The following is a 20,917-nucleotide window of genomic DNA, read 5'->3' on the forward strand; positions in this document are numbered from 1 at the left end:
CCTCTCGTCCTGCAGGGATCTCGCTTACCACGAGGTTTCCGACCCACTGCGGAGCTGTCTGCCAAACCTCGCGATGACACAGCTCAGCGCCAAATCTCGGCCATGTCCTGAAAACTGCCTCCGCCCCCAATCTAGGTGTCTAGAGCCTGCCCAGTGCTTGAGGAAAATTTAAAAAGTCAACCTGTTTATTCTCACGCTTCCGGGCAGGGCTGTACCAATTAGCCAAACTCCATTCTAGAAGGGGAGCAATGGGTCTCCTATTGTTACCTGCCTCCAGGAATAACATATTATCCTGGACTAACATATAAAAGACGTTCAATCTCACAATAAGCACGCAAATGCAAATGCAAACAATGACATAACATTTTTTGCCCATTAGATCGAAAAAAATTTTAAAAGACCTATAATAACCAGACTTCTTTCCTCGCCGCACTGCAGGCTAACCTGAATCCATCTTAATCTAACTAAAGGTTCATAGCGTTCATTCTGGCTCTAGAGCCACCAATTTTAAGTACTGAAGCTTTACCTTGGCATAACCAAAAAGATCCAATAAAGTGGTTTTCTCCAAACAAAGGAGTCTGCCCTCAAAGGCAAATTCAACTTGAGGTGGTGGTAGTGGTGGTGGTTAGTGCTTGAAGCTTTTAATATGGCAATTTTTCCACATCTAGCCAACAATGTTTCACCAATAAATCCTGGGATCCAATGTGGCTCGATTTGTGGGCTTTTCCATTCTAATGCATTGTTCTGTCCATTCTAATTTAAATATTGTTCCCTTAGAGTATATTAATAGCTAGTAGTACAAATAGCCCCATCTTATCTTTTAAAATCGTTTCCCAGTTTTTCTTAGCCATCCCTTCCCCCCCCTTAGATGAACTTTCGAAACATATTAAGTTTCAAAAACTTGGTATATTTATTGAAACTGCAGCAAATGTATAAACCAATATAGAAAAAATAGACATCACTAAAAAAATCGAGCTTTCTTATCCAGAAGCATGGTACCTCTTCCCCATTTATGAAAACCTTTTATTATATTCCTCAATAAAGTTTTATAGTTTACTTTCAGGTATTTTTAATGTTTTTTTTGTTATTGCAAGTGGAATTTTTTAGGTTTGTATTTTCAAAATGCATATTGCTTATAGATAGGAAGACTTGATATCTGCCCATTTACTTTTGTAATGGGACGAATAAACTACGTTTGATTTCACTAGTAATCAGGAAAATACAAATGAAAACAACATACGATTTTTTTTTGCCCTTTAAATTGGCTAAAATTACAAAGATTGATAATAATTGCTGTTGACACAACTGTGGAAAAATAGGCACTCTTGCACAACACTGAAGGGTATAAATTAGTATAGCCTTTGGGGAAGGTAATTTGGACAAATCTATCAAAATTCAAAATGCATATACATTTTACTCAGAGATTACTCCCTTAAGAATTTCTCCTATGGAAATACTCATACATGTGCACGAAACATATACACAAACCCATTCATTATAGCATTGCTTGTAATACGTCCCTTCCCCCCCACCCCGCCAAAGGAAACAGGCTAATGTACATCAATCAAGAAATGGTTAAATACACTGTAGTACAATCATCCAATGCAGCTGTTTAAAAGCTGAGATAAATTTGGATTCCCTGATATAGGAAGGTGTGCAAAACACATTGTTCAATTTTTAAAAAGCAATTTTCCGAAACGAGCGTGTGTGTGTGTGTGCGTGCATGTGTGTGTAGTACCATTTAGATACCAAAACATACATACACAACGCCTAGTAGTTACCCGCAAAGCCTGCCTGCCCGCCCCTCACCTTCCCTCTCCTCTGAGGCCGCCTTCCTGGAACCCGGGGGAGAAATGCCGAAGGCCCGGCCTCTACTCCCTCTCTAGGGCCACTTGGCCACAGCTAATGCCGGTACCTCGCATCCCCTCTGTCGGCCGCCGTCGCCGCGCTGCCGGCAGCTGCCCTGCCGTCCCCGAAGATGCGGCTAGCTCTCCGCTGGCGCCGGCAGAGGCCTGGGGGAGGGGGGAGGAGGCGGGGTCAGGGAGGGTTGGGGCAGGCCGCCCGGCCCCTTCACCAGCCTTTCCCGCAGGCTCCCCAAGGCCGCCACCTCCGCGCCTCCGCACAGGGTCCAGTGGGAACTGCCACCCACCCCGCGAGGCGCCGAGGGCGGCCATGCGAATAGCACCCACCTCTCCCATCCCAGGGAAGACGCTCACCTCCGCCGCAAATGCTCCGCGGGGCCCGCAGGAGCGTGCGGGGTCCGCGGCCCTGCTTCAGCTTTGCTTCCCTCGCTCGCCCTCGCTCGAAAGCCTCCGGGCTCCGACTCCGCTCACACTAGATTTGAGGCTCCACCCACCGCAGAGAAGCTCCGCCCCTGCCCCTGGGGAGGGCGCTCCCTGGGTCTTGAAGCCGGGTTTCCTGCGTGGGACCGCCCCCGAGCTACTCATGGCCCCGCAGAGGCAACCACACAAGATAGCAGGGTCTCTGGGAACTGGGCTTTGATTCCTGCCGTGGTGGAAGCCTCTCGAGGGAGCATAACTTGACTTGATTTACGTTTTAAAATTAACAACCTCTCTAGCTGCCCTGTGAAGGCGGGGGGGGGGGGGGGCTGTTAGCTGAAGGGGCGGCAAGAAGACAAGCCAGGACAGTACGGAGAGCCGGAGACGACCGGGTGGGGGTCGCCCATCACAGTGAATCCACATGAGCTGGCACATAGTAAGCTCTCAAGCGTTCTTTCTTTTTCTCCTTGGAAGGATTTGGGGGTAGTAGTGCAATTGGTGAGGGGCCTGTAGAAGATTGTATAGGAATACAAAGCTACAGGAGATCCCCTATTAACCTTGCTTCTTTGGGGACACACAATGAGATTGAAGGGTTAGAGGAGGAAAGGGCTTTGGCAACTCTATACGCTTTGACAGTGTTTGGAATTTTAACAAAAAGTATGTATTAATTATTTTAAAGTATAAAGACAAAAGGACCATTCAAAGAACTCTTGTGACAGAGGAAATAAAAACTGATTATACCCTCCAGTGTTTTGTTTTGTTTTAGTTTTTATTTATTTGTTCTGTTTATTTGAAAGGCAGAGAGAACACAGAAATCTCCTATCCACTGGCTCACTCCCCAGACCCCAACGATAGTGCTGGGCCAGGGAGAATCCAGGAGCCAGGAAGCCAGAACCCTGGGTGCCAGGGACCCATGTACTTGCCCATCACCTGCGGCTTCCCAGGATTAGCAGGAAGCCAGAGGCAGGAGTAGGAGGCAGCTATCAAATCTAGGCACTCCAATGTGGGAGATGAGCACCTTAATGGCTAGGCTAACCACCAATTCTTATAATCCATGCTCTCTACTCCTAATTCTAACCCTTCATTTTCTACTACTAATTCCTGGGCCAAGTACAGTCTAGTTCCCCACATCTAATTCTAAAACCCCATATACCCCACAGCCCTAGTTTACACTTCAGTCTGCAGCAGCCTCTTGTTCTCTTGCTAACTCCATTTCTTCTCTAGTCCTCGTTCTAACCAATATAACCCCACACACACCCCCAGGCATGTGTGTTTTTTTTTAAACTTTTTTTTATTGTAGGACATTCAGAAATTAGATGAAGCCATAGACAATACAAAAAGAAAAACACTCATAATCTAGCCACCCAGATAGGACTAGTATTAATGTTTTGGTTTTTTTGTCCTCTCCTTTTTTTTTTCTGTACATTATATATGCATTTACTGTTCTAAGCAAGCACAGTATCATAGCATGTTATTATTTAATAACCTAGTGAATATTTGTCATGTAATTAAATATTTCTCTATAACATTTTAATGGCACCATGAAGCTTTCCTTTCTTTAGCATGCAATTAACTTCAGTTTTGTTCTTTTTTCATTTTAAAAATATTTTCCTAATTACACATGATTACATTATGATAAAATATTCAACATAGACAAATTTAAAGTTTTCCTTACATTCATATACACAAATAGAAATAGCTTTGTTTTGTGTTTGTGTTTTGTGTCCTTCATTTTTTTAAATACAAATTTCATCCTATTTTAGGTATTATTCTATTAATTGCTGTAGTCACCTAACACAGTTTAGGGACACTTTCATGTAAGTATATATAGACAAACTTCATTCATTTTACCTACCATACAGTATTTCATTGAATGAGTTAACAATTCACCCATTGATAAACATATATGGCTTTCAATCTTTTACTATTATAGTGCTTTTCGAAAACCAGGCTTTTTCGAAAGCCAGCTTTCTCCCTGGAGAATGCGGCTGTTCCAGCTGGTGTGGGTTTAAGGCCTCCTCCCCACCTGGTGCTCCTAGTTGCCTAGTCCTGTTCCATGCAAAATTGTTACATTCTTTATTTCTGCACAGTAGGTGAGGGAGTGATGTTGCACTCTCCCGGAGCCAAAGTGTGCAGAATTACCTGTGCTTCCCTCCCCCACCCCCACCCCCTTCCCAGGCTCCTCTCCAGACCCAACACTCCCCACCCCCACCCCCACCCCCGCTCACTGCTGAGACTTCAGAGTTTGCAGCTGCTGTGAGAGAGAAAGTGAAGATACTATGTTCTTGGAAAAGTTGCCATTTTATTTTATTTGAGAGGTAGAGATACAGACAGTGAGAGAGAGACAGAGAGAAAGGTCTTCCTTCCATTGGTTCACTCCCCAAATGTCCACCACGGCCAGAACTGTGTCGATCCGAAGCCAGGAGCCAGGAGCTTCTTCCCACGTGGGTGCAGGGACCCAAGGACTTGGGCCATGTTCTACTGCTTTCCCAAGCCATAGCAGAGAGCTGGAATGGAAGAGGAGCATTCCATATGGAATGCCGGCGCCGCAGGCAGAGGATTAACCTACTGCACCACGGCACTGGCCCCCACACTTTACATTTATTGTGTTCCTTTTTTGACATAGACAGTGAGAGAGTCAGAGAGAAGGTCTTCCTTCTGTTGGTTCACCCCCCAAATGGCTGCTATGGCCAGCGCCGCGCCGATCCGAAGCCAGGAGCCAGGTGCTTCCTCCTCCTGGTCTCCCATGCGGGTGCAGGGCCCAAGCACTTGGGCCATCCTCCACTGCCTTCCTGGGCCACAGCAGAGAGCTGGACTGGAAGAGGAGCAACCGGGACAGAATCCGGCACCCCAACCGGGACTAGAACCCATGGCACCGGCGCCCCAGGCAGAGGATTAGCCTAGTGAGCCTTGGCGCAGGCACATTTTGTTTCCTTTCAAACCTAAGGCAAAGGGATGGTAACTCTAGTGGCCGTCTCTTTCTTATGTAGCATGTGTGCAATGCCAAGGAACCAGGGCTGGCATCGCTTCCCCAGCCTCAGAGGTGCACCGGGGCTCTGGTGAAACATTGCAGGGTGGTACATCTGGTTGGCTGTGCAGAACCTGAGCTGGGGAGGATTAGGAGACTGATTCTAGCAAGGAGCAGTCATATCTGTCACTGAGATGTGTGGTGGGGAACAGAAGGGGCTCATATGGATACCCAAATTTTCCCCATAACGCATTTCTTCCACATGAAAAAACACCAAAATTTGTAACAGAGACCTTTTTTCAAAAAGCAAACCACTTTTAGTCGCTTAACCCACACTAGTCTAACTTCTGACTCGGTGAATATGAATAGGTCATTTTGCTGGCGAAAGCTACTACTTTGATTGGACATTGGCAAAATTAAATTGTTATGGTACTTAGAGTTGCTGTAGCTAATCCTTTACAACATAAAAATTGATGAATCCATAATGTGTTAGCTGGGGTGGGCGTTGTGGCATAGTGGGTTAAACCACTGCCTGCAATGTTGGCATCTCATACAGGTGCCAAGTTGAGTTCCGGCTGCTCCACTTCTGATTCAGCTCCCTGCTAAAGGCTTGGGAAAGCAGTGGAGAGGACCCAAGTACTTGGAACCCTGCCACCCACGTGAGAGACCCAGATGAAGCTCCTGGCTCCTGGCTCCTGCCTGGCCCAGTTCAGCAGATAGATCAATCACTCTCCTTTTCTTTCCCTCTCTCTCTCTCTCTTCCTCTCTCTCTGTAACCCTGCCTTTCAAATACATAAAATAAATCTTAAAAAAAAAATAGTGTGGTAGCTGTCTTTCCAGTCACGGGCAGTCAGAACACGTGTAATATTCTCTACCTAGTCTGTAGCTGTAACTGTGATGTACAGGCAAAGCAAAATGTTCTTGAAAGTATGGAAACAAATAATGCACTGATATTAGGATTTACACTTCCGTATTTTTATTTTATAGAAGGCTATTTGCTGACTATTGTTAGCCTCTAGTTCAGTCTGTGTTATTTAAATTCTAATGTATGAATTATTTGGACTGAATTCATTCCTTGAATGCGAACAATGGTTATAAATTATATTTTACAATGTTTTTTCTGGCTTTATTATAAGAATTTCTAGTTGGGGGGCTGGCGCTGTGATGCAGTAGGCTAATCCTCTGCCTATGGCACCGGCGTCCCATATGGGCCCTGGTTCTAGTCCTGGCAGCTCCTCTTCTGATCTAGCTCTTTGCTGATGGCCTGGGAAAGCAGAGGATGGCCCAAGTGCTTGGGCCCCTGCCACCCATGTGGAGACCTGGAGGAGGCTCCTGGCTCCTGGCTTCAGATAGGCCCAGTTCCGGCCATTGTGGCCATTTGGGGAGTGAACCAGCGAATGGAAGACCCCTCTCTGTGTCTTTCCCTCTCACTGTCTGTAATTCTACCTGTCAAATAAATAAATAATCTTTAAAAGAAATTTCTAGTTGGTCAATGATTTAATCACATCATAATTTAATGAATCTGTTTATTCTCTTCCTTTCAAATGTTTATACTTTAGATGTTGTTACTGGATGATGAATTTTCCTTGTATGCTTGATAGTATTGTAATAAAAAGCATGTAGAGTGTACCAAAAAATTAAAAATAATAACTAACCGTGTTGCAATGAAAATTCTTGTGCATGCTTTTTTTGTGCCTAAGCTAAAAGATTTCTCCAAGATAATCATGAAGAAGTGAAATGACTGGATCAAAAAGACAACATAGGAACCAGCATTGTGGTGTAGTGGGCTAAGCCTCCTGCAGCGCCAGCATCCCAAAGGGGCGATGGTTTGAGTCCCGACTGCTCCACTTCTAATCCAGCTCCCTGTTACTGCACCTGGAATAACAGAAGATGGCCCGAGTCCTTGGGCCCCTGCACCCACGTGGGAGACCCAGAAGAAACTCCTGGCTCCTGGCTTCAGATCAGCGCAGCTCCAGCCATTGTGGCCAATTGGGGATGGAAGGCCTCTCTCTCTGTCTCTCCCTCTCTCTGTCTGTAACTTTACCTCTCAAATAAATAAATAAATCTTTTTTAAAAAGACAACATATTTTGAAATTTTAATACACAATGCTTAGTTGTCATGTAGAAAAATTATTACAGTTTACACACCTCTGCCCCAGCGGTGAATAACTACTTCCCTAAATGCTTACCTACACTGGATAGTAACCATTTTAATATTTTGACAATGTAATGGTTGAAAGAAATGCCTCATTATTTGCATTTCCCTAATTATTAGCAAGGCTAATAAATATTTTCTTATGTTTGTTGGTCATTGTTTTTCTCATTTTGTAACTTGCCTGCTCATATCTATTTTCCAGTTGGATTATTTGTCTTATTATTGAATTTTGTAGTCTGGATATAAATCTTTGTGACACGTGAGGGAATTTTTTTGCAGACTTTTGATTACTTTTAAATTTTGTTTATGGGGTCTTTTAGGATACAATTGTTTTAAATGATAATGTATTCAAATGCATCAGTAGTTTCTCTTATAGCTTTTGCTTTTTGAATCTTGCCTATCTACTCCAAAATTAGAAACTTTATTGTATTTTCTGGTGCTACTGTAGGATTTATTGTGTTTCATTCTGTAATTCACTTGGAATTTTTTGGTGATTATTTTTCCAAGTTATTAAATATTCTTACAATTTTACCTTTAATAAATAATAATTAATTATTATTTAATAAATAACAGTTATTGTTTTAATTGTTATTGTTTTAATAGTTTTAATAGTATTAATTTTAATAGTTATTGTTTTAATAAATAATAATTGGTTATTATTTTCCACAGGACTTTTAAAAAGATTTATTTAGTTAGTTAGTTATTTAATTTATTTGAAAGTCAGAGTTACAGAGACATAGAGGGAGGAAGGGAGGGAGAGAGAGAGAGAAAGGTCTTCCATTCACTGGTTCATTCCCAAATGGCCTCAGTGGCTGGAGCTCTGGTGATCCAAAGCCAGTAGCCAGGAGCTTCTTCCAGGTCTCCCACGTGGGTACAGGGGCCCAAGAGCTTGGACCATCTTCTTTTGCTTTTCCAGGCCATAGCAGGGAGCTGGATCAGAAGTGGAGTAGCCAGGACTTGAACTGGCTTGAGATGCCAGCGTTGCAGGTGGTGGCTTTACCTGCTAAGCCACAGCACCAGCCCCTCATAGGACTTCAAACATTTTCTGTACATTCTTAATGTTTATCAAAAACCAAATTCCCAAGTACAAAAAAGTGTGTGTCAGTGTAAATCATCTTTTCAGTAGTCCTGAAATCCATACCAGCCCCAATACCAAACTGTTCTTTTAGTTCGCACATAATAGGTGTACATATTTATGGAGTGCAATATGGTGTTTAGACACATAATACATTATGTAATGATCAAACCAAGGTAATTAGGATATCCATCACCATACATTTATCATTTCTTTCAGGGAGAGCATTCAAATCTCCCTTCCAGGAGCTAGCATGCAGCTCAGCAGGTTAATTTGCTGCTTGTGTAGCAGGCATCCCATATCAGAGTGTGGGTTCCTGGCCCAGGTACTTTGTTCTCCATTCAGCTCCCTGCTAATGTGCCTGGGAAGGCAGCAGAGGATGGCCCAATTCCTTGGACCCCCACCATCCACCTGGGAGACCTGGATGGAGTTCTAGGGTCTTGGCTTTGGCCTGGCCCAGCCTTGGCTATTGCAGCCATTTCGGAAGGGAATCAGTAGATGGAAGATTCTTTCTCTTTCTCTCCCTCCCTCCCTCCCTCCCTCCTTCCCTGCCTGCACTGCATTGCTCTCCTTTCAAGTGAATAAATAAATATTTTAAAAAAGAATAAAAAAAAAGATATGGGGCCAGCACTGTGTCTTAGCAGGTAAAGCCGATGCCTGCAGTGCCGGCATCCCATGTGGGTGCCAGTTAGAGTCCCAGCTGCTCTACTTCCGATCCAGCTCTCTGCTGTGGCCTGGAAAACAGTAGAAGATGCCCCGAGTCCTTGAGCCCCTGCACCTGCGTGGGAGACCCAGAAGAAGCTCCTGGTCCCTGGCTCCTGGCTTTGGATCAGCCCAGCTCCAGCCTTTGTGGCCATCTAGGGAGTGAACCAGTGGATGGAAGATCTCTCTCTCTCTTTGCCCTCTTTCTCTCTCTCTCTCTCTCTGCCTCTCCCTCTCTGTAACTCTGTCTCTCAAATAAATAAATAAATAAATATTTTAAAAATCTCTTCCAGCGTGTTGAAAGATACATTAACTATAGTTACCCTGGATGGCAGTAGAACATACCAGAACCTATGCCTCCTCTCTACTAGTAACCTTGTACACATTGGCCAGCTTCTTCTCATTCTTCCTTCCCCTCTTCGGACTTTAGCAGCCACTATTCTACTCTCTACTACCATGAGGTTAATATTTTTAGATTCCACATATGAGTGAGATCATGCAGCATTTATCTTTCTGTTTCTGACTTTTTTCACTTAACATCCTCTAGTTCCATCCAAGTTGTTGGGAATAGAAGGATTTCTTCCTTATTTATGACTGAATAGTAATTCACTGTGTGTTTATTCAAGGGTACTTAAGAAAGTTCATGGAAACTGGAATTAAAAGTTGGGCTTCTTTTGTGCAAAAAGTTGTAAAATCCATGTATAGTTTTTCCATAATACGTATTCTATGAGTTTTTTGAACAGCCCTCACAGCCTATATTTCAAGGTTTTTTGGGAGGCGGGCGCTATGGCATAGTGGACTAAGCCTCCACTCTCAGCACCAGCATCCCGTAAGAGCTCTGGTTCTAGACCCAGCTGCTGCTCTTCCAATCCAGCTCTCTGGTATGGCCTGGGAAAGCAGTAGAAGATGGCCCAAGTTCTTGGTCCATGCACCAGAGTGGGAGACCTAGAAGAAGCTCCTGGCTCCTGGCTTCAGATCTATGCAGCTCCTGCCATTGTGGCCAACTGGGGAGTGAACCAGCGATGGAAGACCTCTCTCTCTCTCTCTACTTCTCCTTCTCTCTCTGTGTAACTCTGTCTTTCAAATAAATAAATAAATTTTGGGTCTGGTGCTGTGGCATAACGAGTTAAGCTGCTGCTTGCAATACCGGCATCCCCTATGAGCACCAGTTCAAGACCCGGCTGCTCCACTTCTGATCCAGCTCTCTGCTATGGCCTGGGAAAGCAGTAGAGGAAGGTCCAAGTCCCTGGGCCCCTGCAATCATGTGGGAGACCCAGAGGAAGCTCCTGGCTCCTGGCTGCGGCAAACTGGGGAGTGAACCAGAGAATGGAAGGCTTCTCTCTCTCTCTCTGCTTCTCCTTCTCTCTCTGTGTAACTCTGACTTTCAAATAAATAAAATAAATCTTGAAAAAAAAAAAAAGACTGAATTCCTGACATCCCAAGTGGCAGCTTAATCTGTTGTGCTACATTTGTATATTTTGAAGACGGGTAGTGTGATGCCTCCAACATTCCAACATTTTTTTTTTCTCACAGAATTGCTTTGGCACCATAGGATCATTCATGATTCCACATAAATTTTAGGACTTTTTTCTATTTCTGTGAAGAATGTCATTATTATTTTGATAGAAATTTATAGAAATTATAAAATTGATAGAAATTTTGATAGCAATCTACAGATTACATAGTATGGACATTTTAACAGTATTAATTCCCTCAATCCAAAAACATGGAATACTTTTCCATTTATTTATGTCTTCTTCAATTTCACTGATGGGTGTTTAAAAATGTTTTATGTGATTATGCCCATTTTACAGGTTAGAAAGCTGTGTTAATTTAACTAGCAGTCAGCCTATAAGAAATCCCCTAAGGATACTCAGAAATAAGTAGATAAGGCAACAATAGATTATGGGTGTCCTAACATGTCAATATTTAAAGATTTACCTTATTTCTTAATTAGTTGCATAGGGTAGGTGTTCCTTTAAATTGTCATGGAATTTTCATTATTTTAGAACAATGAACATCCTTGTAGACAGACGTTTGCACATAGGTGTTCTTTAAGACAAATTACTAGAATGGAAATGCAGTACAGGTTATGCATATTTTACAATTGGATAGATAATGCCAAATTTATATTCACAGTACTAGAGTATGAGAGTGATGTTCCTCTTAAACCCTTGCTAATGTTGTATGTTTTCAGTAATATTTTTGCTTTGCTAGTCTGACACTTACAAAGTGATATGTCAATCTTTACATCAATCATCATATTGATTTTTAGTGAGGTTGAGCATCTTTAATTTTTTCCTGAGCTATTTATATAATTATTTATCTTTTTAAAAAATTTATAGCCTGTTTGTGTTTTTTTGCCTATGTATTTTGTTGAATAGTCTTGTTGAGTTAGGATTAGCACTTTTTATATTGTGGATAATAACCTTTTGTCTTTCTGTAACACATATTTTCCTCAATTTGTTGTCTTTGAACCTTGTGTATTTAAACCATATGTTTCTGATTTTGATGTACAGTACAAATGCAGGGTTCTGACTTTCATTTTTTCCCAAGAACCATCCAATTGTTCCTATATAATTATTGATATTACACATAATCATCTGAAATTCCCCCTTTAACAAATACTAAATTCCCAGACATTTAGAGGTCTATTTCTAGACTCTTCCAATTCATTGTGTAGTGGCTAATAGTGCCATTTCTGAGCCAGACTAGCTGAGTTTTTACCATCTGTTTCCTCATCTGTAAAATGGGAGTAATAGTATCCAATTCATAGGGTTTGCTAGATGTGTTCATTCATGAATAATTGCTAGAACAGTCTCTGGCACACAATAAGTACTTAGTATTTTTGTACAGTTGATTATTTTAAATATTTACTATTGCTTATTATTGTTCACAATACACAATCACACCATTTATATATGATATCTTATCACCTTGCTGTAGAGTAACTCCTAAACAACTTGAAGAATTTATAGATACCATGTGGCAAATCTATTTATCCCAACCTTATATCTTATTCAAATTAGGTAACTTAATCCTATTTTTTATAAATATTTATTTATTTATTCACTTGAAAGACAAAGTTATAGAGAGAGGGAGAAAGAGAGAGAGAGAGAGAGAGAGAGAGAGAGTTACCAGTGAGTAACACTATTTACAATAACTCTGAAAAATGAAACACTTAGGTAAAAGTCTAACAAAACATGATCAGGGTCTTTACGTTGAAAACTACAAAAAATACTGTCCAAATACCTAAATAATAGAGAGACATACCATGTTCATGGGTTGAAACACTCAACATAATTAAATTGATTTGTATAGTTAATGCCATTCCTATCAAAATTCCAGCAAGTTTTTTGTAGTTACAGTTGCATGAACCCTAAAATTTATCTGGAAAGGCAAAAGAACTGAAGTAGCCAAAGCAATTTTGAAAAGATTTTAAAAGTTGGAGGAATCACATTACCTTATTTCAGGATGTACTATATAGATACAGTCATCAAGAAAATATGGTATTGCAGAAGATACCAATTGAACAGAATAGGTAATGAAAAAAGTAGACCCACACAAAAATATTTTTGAAAAGTAATATGGTTTTAAAATTTTTATTTTTTAAATTTTATTGAAAAGCAAGAGAGAGACAGAGACAGAGAGAGATATAGAGAGAGTTTCCATCTGGTGATGCACTCCCTAAATACCCACAACAGCCAGGGGTAGGCCAGACTAAAGTTAGGAGCCCAGAACTCAATCCAGGTATCCTACTTGGGTGACAGGAACCCAAGTACTTGAGCCAGCATCTGCTGCCTCCCATTATCAGGAAGCTGAACTGCTAGTGGAACCAGGAGTTGTATCATATATTCCAATTGGAATTTGGGCATTCCAAGTGGCAATTTAAATGCTGTACCAAATGCCTGCTGCCACCTCCCCCCCACTAACAAATCTTAATGAAAAGCTCATACTTTACACAAAGATTAACTCAAAATGGATCATAGTTCTGAAGGTAACTCCCAACACCATAAGATTTTTCAAAGAAAATAAACGGAAAAATCTTGAACTCTCATAATATTGCTGGTAGAACTATAAAATAGTACCCTGGAAAATACCTAACCAGTTTATTGTAAACAAATATTTAAAAATTTTATTTATTAATATTTGAAATTCAGAGAGACAGAGATCTTCCATTAGCTGGTTTACTCTCCAAATGCCCACAACATCTGGCACTGTGCCAGGATGACACCAAGAACCTGAAACTCATTCTGGGTCTCCCATGTGGGTGACCAGGACCCAAGATCTCAAGTGATCATCTGCTGCCTCCAAGGGTGTCTATTGGCAGGAAGCTGGAATCAGAAGCAAAGGTGGGACACGAATCCAGGTTCTCTGCTAGGGGATGCAAAAATCCCAAACAGCATCTTGACCCTGACCCAAATGCCTGCCCCTTTATAAAGTTAAACACACACTTAACATATGACTCAGCAATTCTAATCCTGGGTATTACCTTAGAGAAATGAACATATGTGTTTAACACAAAACCTGTACTTGGAAGCTTATAAAAACTCTATTCATAATCGCCAAAACCTAGAAATAATCCAAAAATCCTTCAAAGGGTGAATGGACCAACAAACTGTTGTACATCCCTGCAACAGAATACTGCTTAATAATAAAAACGACTGACTATGCAACCATTTGGATGAAAAAATATTCTGAGTGAAAGAAGATAATCTTTTAATGTATGTTCCCATTTTTATGACATTTTCCAAAAGACAAAATTACAGTGATGGAGAACAGGGTGTGTAACCTCAAAAATAGCATGATGAAGTGTTTTGGGGGTGATGGGACTGTTCTATCTCCTGATTGTGGTGGTGGCTACATGAATCTGTGTATGTGTTAAAATTTAAGCAACTCTACTATAATTATAAACCAATTTATTGTGTATTCGGGCCAGAGCTGTGGTGTAGCAGGTAAAGCTGCTGCCTACAACACTGACATCCCATATGGGCACTGGTTTGGGTCCAGGCTGCTCCACTTCCAATCCAGCTCTCTGCTAATGTGCCTGGGAAGGCAGCAAAAGATGGCCCAAGTACTTGACCCCTGCTCCCCATGGGAGACCTGGACAAAGCTCCTAGCTTCAGCCTGGCCCAGCCCTGGCTGTTGTGGCCATTTGGGGAGTGAACCAATGGATGGAAGATCTCTGTGTCTCCTTCCCTCTATGTGTAACTCTGCCTTTCAAATAAATAAAGTCAATCTTTAAAAATAATTTACTGTGTATTGATTTTAAAAATACAAAACCAATGATACAGAATTAGAATAACATCTGCTATAGCTGGTGGGTCAGTAAACAATTGCAACTTTGTCTAACCATTCCTTATCTGGACAATCTCTTCTGGGAATTCTAAGCTCACTATAAAATATCCTAGGTAAGACAAAGCCTCTGTGCCCAAATTAAGTAACCCTTTCGTGTTCTACAAGGTGAATCAATCAGAATTCTTTCTGTTTCAAATAACAAAGCCAACAGAAAATGGCTTAACCAGGAAGGCCCTTGTATGTGTTCCCACAAGTCCAAACACAGAGGAATTCCAGGGCTGGTAATTCAGCAGCACAGCAGTATCATTAAGGACCCAGTTGTCCTCCATCTTGTTCTACTGTTGGTCCTTTACCTGATGATCACAAGATGGCTTCAACTATAACATCAAGAAGCTGGAAGAAAGAACAACTATCACGTGTCCCTTTTAACACAAAGAGAAATTCTTCCCTATGCTCTCAGGAGATAGCCCCTCTTATTGGCTAGAAATCATGTTGTAGCCCATACTTACACCAATAAGTTGACAAGGGAAATAGAATGACTATGATTAGTTCGCTCAGACCAGTGCCACTCATACTGTGGTCCCTAGACTGGTACTAGCCAACAAACTCTTGGTTACCAGACTGTCACAACCTAAGAACTGAAATCGAGAATACACATTTAGAACGTTTTTTAGCAAGTTGAATAATTCTCACACCTTTTTAATCTATGAAAAATTGGGGGCTTGGATTTGGTGAGTATTCATTTGAAAACCCAAATTCTCTTGATGCACTGGTTTCCCCTATACAAAAACAAAACTAAGTCTCTATTAGGGATGGCTATCTGGTAAGGTATCAACAATGGGGCCCATGCAAAACATGGTGGGGATGATGTTGCTTCTAGAAACCTTGGGAAATTCTGAACAAGAACAGACTTTGGGTCCAGCACTGTGGAATATGCTCTCTTTTTGACATTATTAGCACACTCACCTGCACTGCTACAACTCCCAGGTGGCCTCTCTGAGAAGCCACACCTCAAAATCTGTTTCCCAGCTGGCCCAACATTACCTCTGTGTGTGTGTGTGTGTGTGTGTGTGTTTGATACCAGAGAGGTGCTCCTTAGAGAGTTATGATTAATCTACATCTGTTGATGTTGTTCACAAACAAAAAACAAAAACAAAAGAGAAAAAAATCCCCTACACATGCCAAATTAGGCATCTCCAGTCAGCTTGCTGTAGTGAATGATTCTGTGGTCTGTGGCAGCAGCTTTTGGATGCTTTGAAGTTCAATGCACAGAATAAAAAGCATTTGAGGGGCCGGCACTGTGGTGTAGTGGGTAAAGCTGCCACCTGCAGTGCTGGCATCCAATATGGGTGCTGGTTCAAGTCCCAGTTGCTCCACTTCAAATCCAGCTCTATACTATGGCCTAGGAAAGCAGTGGAAGATGGCCCAAGTCCTTGGGACCATGTACCTGCGTGGGAGACCTGGAAGAAGCTCCTGGCTCCTGGCATCGGATCGGTGCAGCTCTGGTCATTGCAACCATTTGGGGAGTGAACTAGTGGATGGAAGACCTCTCTCCCCCTCTCTCTGCCTCTGCATTTCTGTAAATCTGCATTTCAAATAAATAAATCTAAAAAAAGAAGCGTTTGATATCACAACTCAGTATGTGTGCTTGTGCATTCATATGCATGTGTGTACACTTTAACACACACACCCCCTGAAACCAGTGTTTCACAAAATAGTATTTAGCTTTACTATGTGAATGCACTCCATTAAAAGATCTTTTTTCATTTTTTAATATGTTGATTTTGTCCCACTAAATTAATTTCCCTGCCCACTGATACATAATGACTTGTTTTTTTAAAGAGCTTTTAACATGTATTTATTTGTGTGTTTTCATTTTCATTTGAAAGGCAGAGAGGCAGACAGACAGAGTGATAGAGTGATCTTTCATCTGCTGCTTCACTCCTGAATTGCTCTCAACCACCAGAGCTGGGACGGGCAGAAACCAGGAGGCTAGAATTCAATCCAGCTTTCCCACGAGGATGGCAGAGACCTAAGTACTTGAGCCAGCATCTGCTGCCCACCAGGGTGCACACCAGTGAGAAGCTGCATTAGAAATGGAGTAGCCGGGCCTGGAACCAGACCCTCTAACATGGGATATGGCATCGTAAGCGGTGACTTAATTGCTGTGCCATATACCCCACCATGACCTACAGTTTGGAAAGAACTTCCATAAAGAGTGCAATGTAATGTTTTCCAATTCGAGTGGCTACTAGTAGCTCCATATAGGATGTTGTAGCTCTGTTTGCATCTGATTCAAGACATGGACTCCCAACCCAGGATAATTCCTCTGCACACTTTTTCCTCATCAGCATCCCTCATCTCCAAGATCTGGCCTCTAAATCAGCCACCTTCGCAGTGAGAAGGCCGGAGGCCCTCCAGCCTGTGCATAGAGCCTGAGTTACCTTAGCAACACTTGGCTGTAATTGACTCCCGCAGTCACCTGCTCCAGCCTAGCTTGCTTCCATATACTACAGGGTGTGCCCCGCCACCGCCGCTTTCTCCCGCCTTTCACAGCAGTTTCTCCCACCCTCAATGCACAAACAGATGTCTCCTCATTTCTCCCTCCCCCACACGCAATGGATGGTCAGATTCTTGGCACACACACCTCCCTTGCACTCTCCACATTGTCAAATACTAGCTCTGACATGATTAAACACGTGGAGATGGACGATTTGCATTTCTTTCAGATCACAAACAATCTCTAGTTCTGGTCAGTTTAACCCAAAGACAAATGCATCTATAGATAGGGGCTAAGCCTGACAGACAAAGCCTAGGTAGGGACTGTAGCCCTTCCAAAAAGAAATCTGTCCAGCTGATTGTGCCATAAAGAAATTCACATCCATGTGGCCAGAATCTTTGCACTTTTCCAGAGAAGTCATAAAATCTGGGATTTTTCTGTGAACTCTACCAATTTTTATAAGCCGATGCGTAATTAAAACATATTTTTGACAATTTTTATGGGCCAAATCAAACACATCTGTGGATTGGATCTGTTCAGCAGGCTAGCAGTTTGCAAGCTCAGTTTCAGGCTCCCTCGTATCCTCTGTCTTGTCTTTAGACTTGATGTCCTCTGCCATCTGGGGCCAACAAAAACAAAAACAAAAAACAAAAAAACAGTAATGGGGCTCAAATTAGCACTGAAGCACTCTCCCTCCCAGATGGCCTCAGTAATCAGACAAGACTCTCAGGAGATGTTCGTGGGGCAAAACCAGCTTTTTGTTGTTGTGGTTTTTGTTTTTTGTTTTTTGCTGGGCAGTGGAGTGCCCGCTTCGCAGTCCCCATTGAGCTCCTGGCTCTCTCTATTCCAGAGCTCCCTTGCGCACAGTACACCTGTGTCTCCTCTCTGACCTTCCATGTGGTCAACCTAGGAGGATAGGGGAAGGGTGCCTTCACCTCCCGCATGTTCCCTTAGGACGGTGCCAAAGTCTAGGCTGGAGGTAAAAGAGTTAGAAACCTTGGCTTGGGCACTGATCAAGGCCTATTCTCCAAATCAGTCTTGTCCACAAGGCAGTGTTCTGGTCCCTGTTTGATTCTCCTATTTGTACTTCTCAATTAATTTGGAAGTCAGCAAGAGAGAGTGATGTGATTGTATGAACTTTAGTGAGACCCCGTGGTGGATAGCCTTGAGAAATGGATGCAGTGAGTGGCATTTGTGGGAGGCAGTTCTCTATGGCAGCACGGTGGCTGATCTGCACAGATGTGACAGCTGTCATTTCTTTCCCCCCTAAGTGCAGGCCTTCAAAAGCACTGGCCAGACACATCACTGACTCTGGGAGTTTGTAGCCATTTATATAATGATGGATTTCAGAAGGCACATAACTATCTTTTTATTATTTATTTATTTGAAAGATAGAGAAAGAGAGAAAGCAAGAGAGCAAGCATTCATCTACTGATCCTTCCGCAAGCACCACAATAGCCAGAGCTAGACCAGGCCAAAGCCAGGACCCTGAAACTCAATCCAGGTCTCCCATGCAGATGACAGGAACCCAGTTTATCTGAGCCATCACTGCTGCTGTCAAAGGTTGTGCATTAGCAGGAAGCTGGGATGGAGAACAGAGCCAAGACTCAAACCTAGGCACTCCAATAAGGGGCGTGGGCATCCTGAGAGAGATTTGTTTTTAAAGACTTATTTATTTATTTATTTATTTTAAAGTCAGAGTTACATAGAGAGAGAAGGAGAGGCAGAGAGAGAAGCCTTCCATCTGCTGGTTCACTCCCCAATTGGCCGCAATGGCCAGAGCTGGGCTGATCCGAAGCCAGGAGCCAGGAGCTTCTTCTGGGTCTCCCACTCTGGTGCATGGACCAAGGACTTGGGCCATCTTCTACTGCTTTCCCAGGCTATAGCAGAGAGCTGGATTGGAAGTGGAGCAGCCAGGACTTGAACTGGTGCCCATGTGGGATGCCGGCACTGCAGGCAGCGGCTTTACCTGCTACGTCACAGTGTCAGCCCCGAGAGAGATCTTAACTGCTTTTAGTAGGCAGACAGTAGTGTCAGAAAGCAGAGCTTTCACAGGTTTTTGATTTTATGCTATGGCTGGCATTTGAAAGCCACGGAGCTCATGCGACCCTAAGTGGAAACAGGCTGGACATGTTTTGTGACTGAGGCAAGGGTTAGAGTATTGGAGAAAAAATATATTAGTCTTGGTTAAGGTTCACTTCAAAACATAGCTTCGTTAGTCAGGCTTTCTCACCATCAGAGGACTGAAAAAAAAAATGACTTCTTTTCCACTATTTCTCAACCAGGACTATAGGCCAAGACTTTAAACTACCAAAGTAGCCAAATTGCATGTAGGCCACTGTGGGGAGCAACTCGGACTAGACTAAGTTACTGGAATTAAGACTTATTCTATGCATCTGCTCTCCCACAATATGGCGCTGGGAGAGGAGGAAACAGCTTCTACACAGCTGCCTCCAGTTCGACCAATAAACAGCAGGACCTGCTCCTGATTGCAGGAGAGCAAAGAGGACTATAAAGGAGGAGAGACACAACATGCACCAGGAACATCTATCTGAAGGAACACCTGAGCAGCCCCCGAGAGAGCCGGCTGGCGGTGTGCCGCTCCCCCGCGGAAGTGGGGAAAGTGGCAGGGGGAACCGCCCTTCCACGGAGGTGGAAGGGACGGTAGCCAACCCGGGAAGAACCAGCAGCAAACCCGGGAAGGGCCGAGCAGACGAAAGAACAGCGCAGGGTCCTGTGTCGTTCCTCCGCGAAGAGGGGGAGCGACAGGCCACAAAGTCCTAAAGGATAAGATTATATTTTCTACATTTTAGCAGGTGGCATTCTATCAGGGCTGTTTCTCTATCTTGCTTTGAATTGCATTTTATTATAGAGGCAGGCAAAAAAAAAAAAAAAAAAAAACAACAACAACAACAACAAACGAAGCCAGAGACGCCTTCTTTTTTTTTTTTTTTTTTTTTTTTTTTTTTTTTAACTTTTATTTAATGAATATACGTTTCCAAAGTACGAATAATGGATTACTATGGCTTCCCCCCCATACCGTCCCTCCCACCCACAACCCTCCCCTTTCCCACTCCCTCTCCCCTTCCATTCACATCAAGATTCATTTTCGATTATCTTAATATACAGAAGATCAGCTTAGTATACATTAAGTAAGGCTTTCAACAGTTTGCTCCCACACAGAAACATAAAGTGAAAAATAATAGATGATTTTTTTTAATGATGATGAAATCAGATCAGACCTATTGTCATGTTTAATCCCAGTGAGAGTCAAGTTGGGAGTTGATAGTTTCTTTTCTTTTCTTTTTTTTTTTTTCTTTTTTTTTTTTTTTTTTTTACAGAGGATCAGTTTAGTATGCATTAAGTAAAGATTTCAACAGTTTGCACCCCCATAGAAACACAAAGTGAAATATATTATTTGAGTACTCATTATAGCATTAAATCTCAATGCACAGCACATTAAGGACAGAGATCCTACATGAGGAGTAAGTGCACAGTGACTCCTGTTGTTGACTTCACCAATTGACACTCCTGTCTATGGCATCAGTAATCTCCCTATGCTCCAGTCATGAGTTTCCAAGGCTATGGAAGCCCCTTGAGTTCTCCGACTCTTATCTTGTTTAGACAAGGTCATAGTCAAAGTGGAGGTTCTCTCCTCCCTTCAGAGAAAGGTACCTCCTTCTTTGAAGACCTGTTCTTTCCACTGAGATCTCACTCACAGAGATCTTTTGCCAGAGTGTCTTGGCTTTCCATGCCTGAAATACTCTCATGGGCTTTTCAGCCAGATCCGAGTGCCTTTAGGGCTGATTCTGAGGCCAGAGTGCTATTTAGGGCATCTGCCATTCTATGAGTCTGCTGAGTATCTCACTTCCCATGTTGGATCACTCTCCCCTTTATTTATTCTATCGGTTAGTGTTAGCAGGTACTAGACTTGCTTATG

The 20,917-nt window shown here is 42.5% G+C and overlaps 1 protein-coding gene across 21 annotated transcripts in view; it reads right to left on the reverse strand.

Moving 5' to 3' along the window:
- HUWE1 (HECT, UBA and WWE domain containing E3 ubiquitin protein ligase 1) overlaps positions 1-2,354 on the reverse strand; it is a 142,696-nt gene extending 140,342 nt beyond the window's left edge. For 8 of the 21 annotated variants that reach the window (XM_070067319.2, XM_089324752.1, XM_089324741.1 and 5 more), the window contains exons 1-2: positions 2,217-2,351; positions 1,810-2,012 (exon numbers count right to left, since the gene is read on the reverse strand). The gene's annotated coding sequence lies outside the window, so the exon portion shown is untranslated. Of the gene's footprint in view, positions 1-1,809; positions 2,013-2,189 lie in introns of all 21 variants that reach the window. The other 13 variants (XM_070067310.2, XM_089324734.1, XM_070067323.2 and 10 more) reach the window with 4 other exon arrangements.
- Positions 2,355-20,917: the final 18,563 nt, after the last annotated feature.

This window comes from Oryctolagus cuniculus, chromosome X, assembly GCF_051225735.1.
Source record: "Oryctolagus cuniculus isolate XC-2025 breed Fujian yellow rabbit chromosome X, ASM5122573v1, whole genome shotgun sequence".
Classification (NCBI taxonomy): domain Eukaryota; kingdom Metazoa; phylum Chordata; class Mammalia; order Lagomorpha; family Leporidae; genus Oryctolagus; species Oryctolagus cuniculus.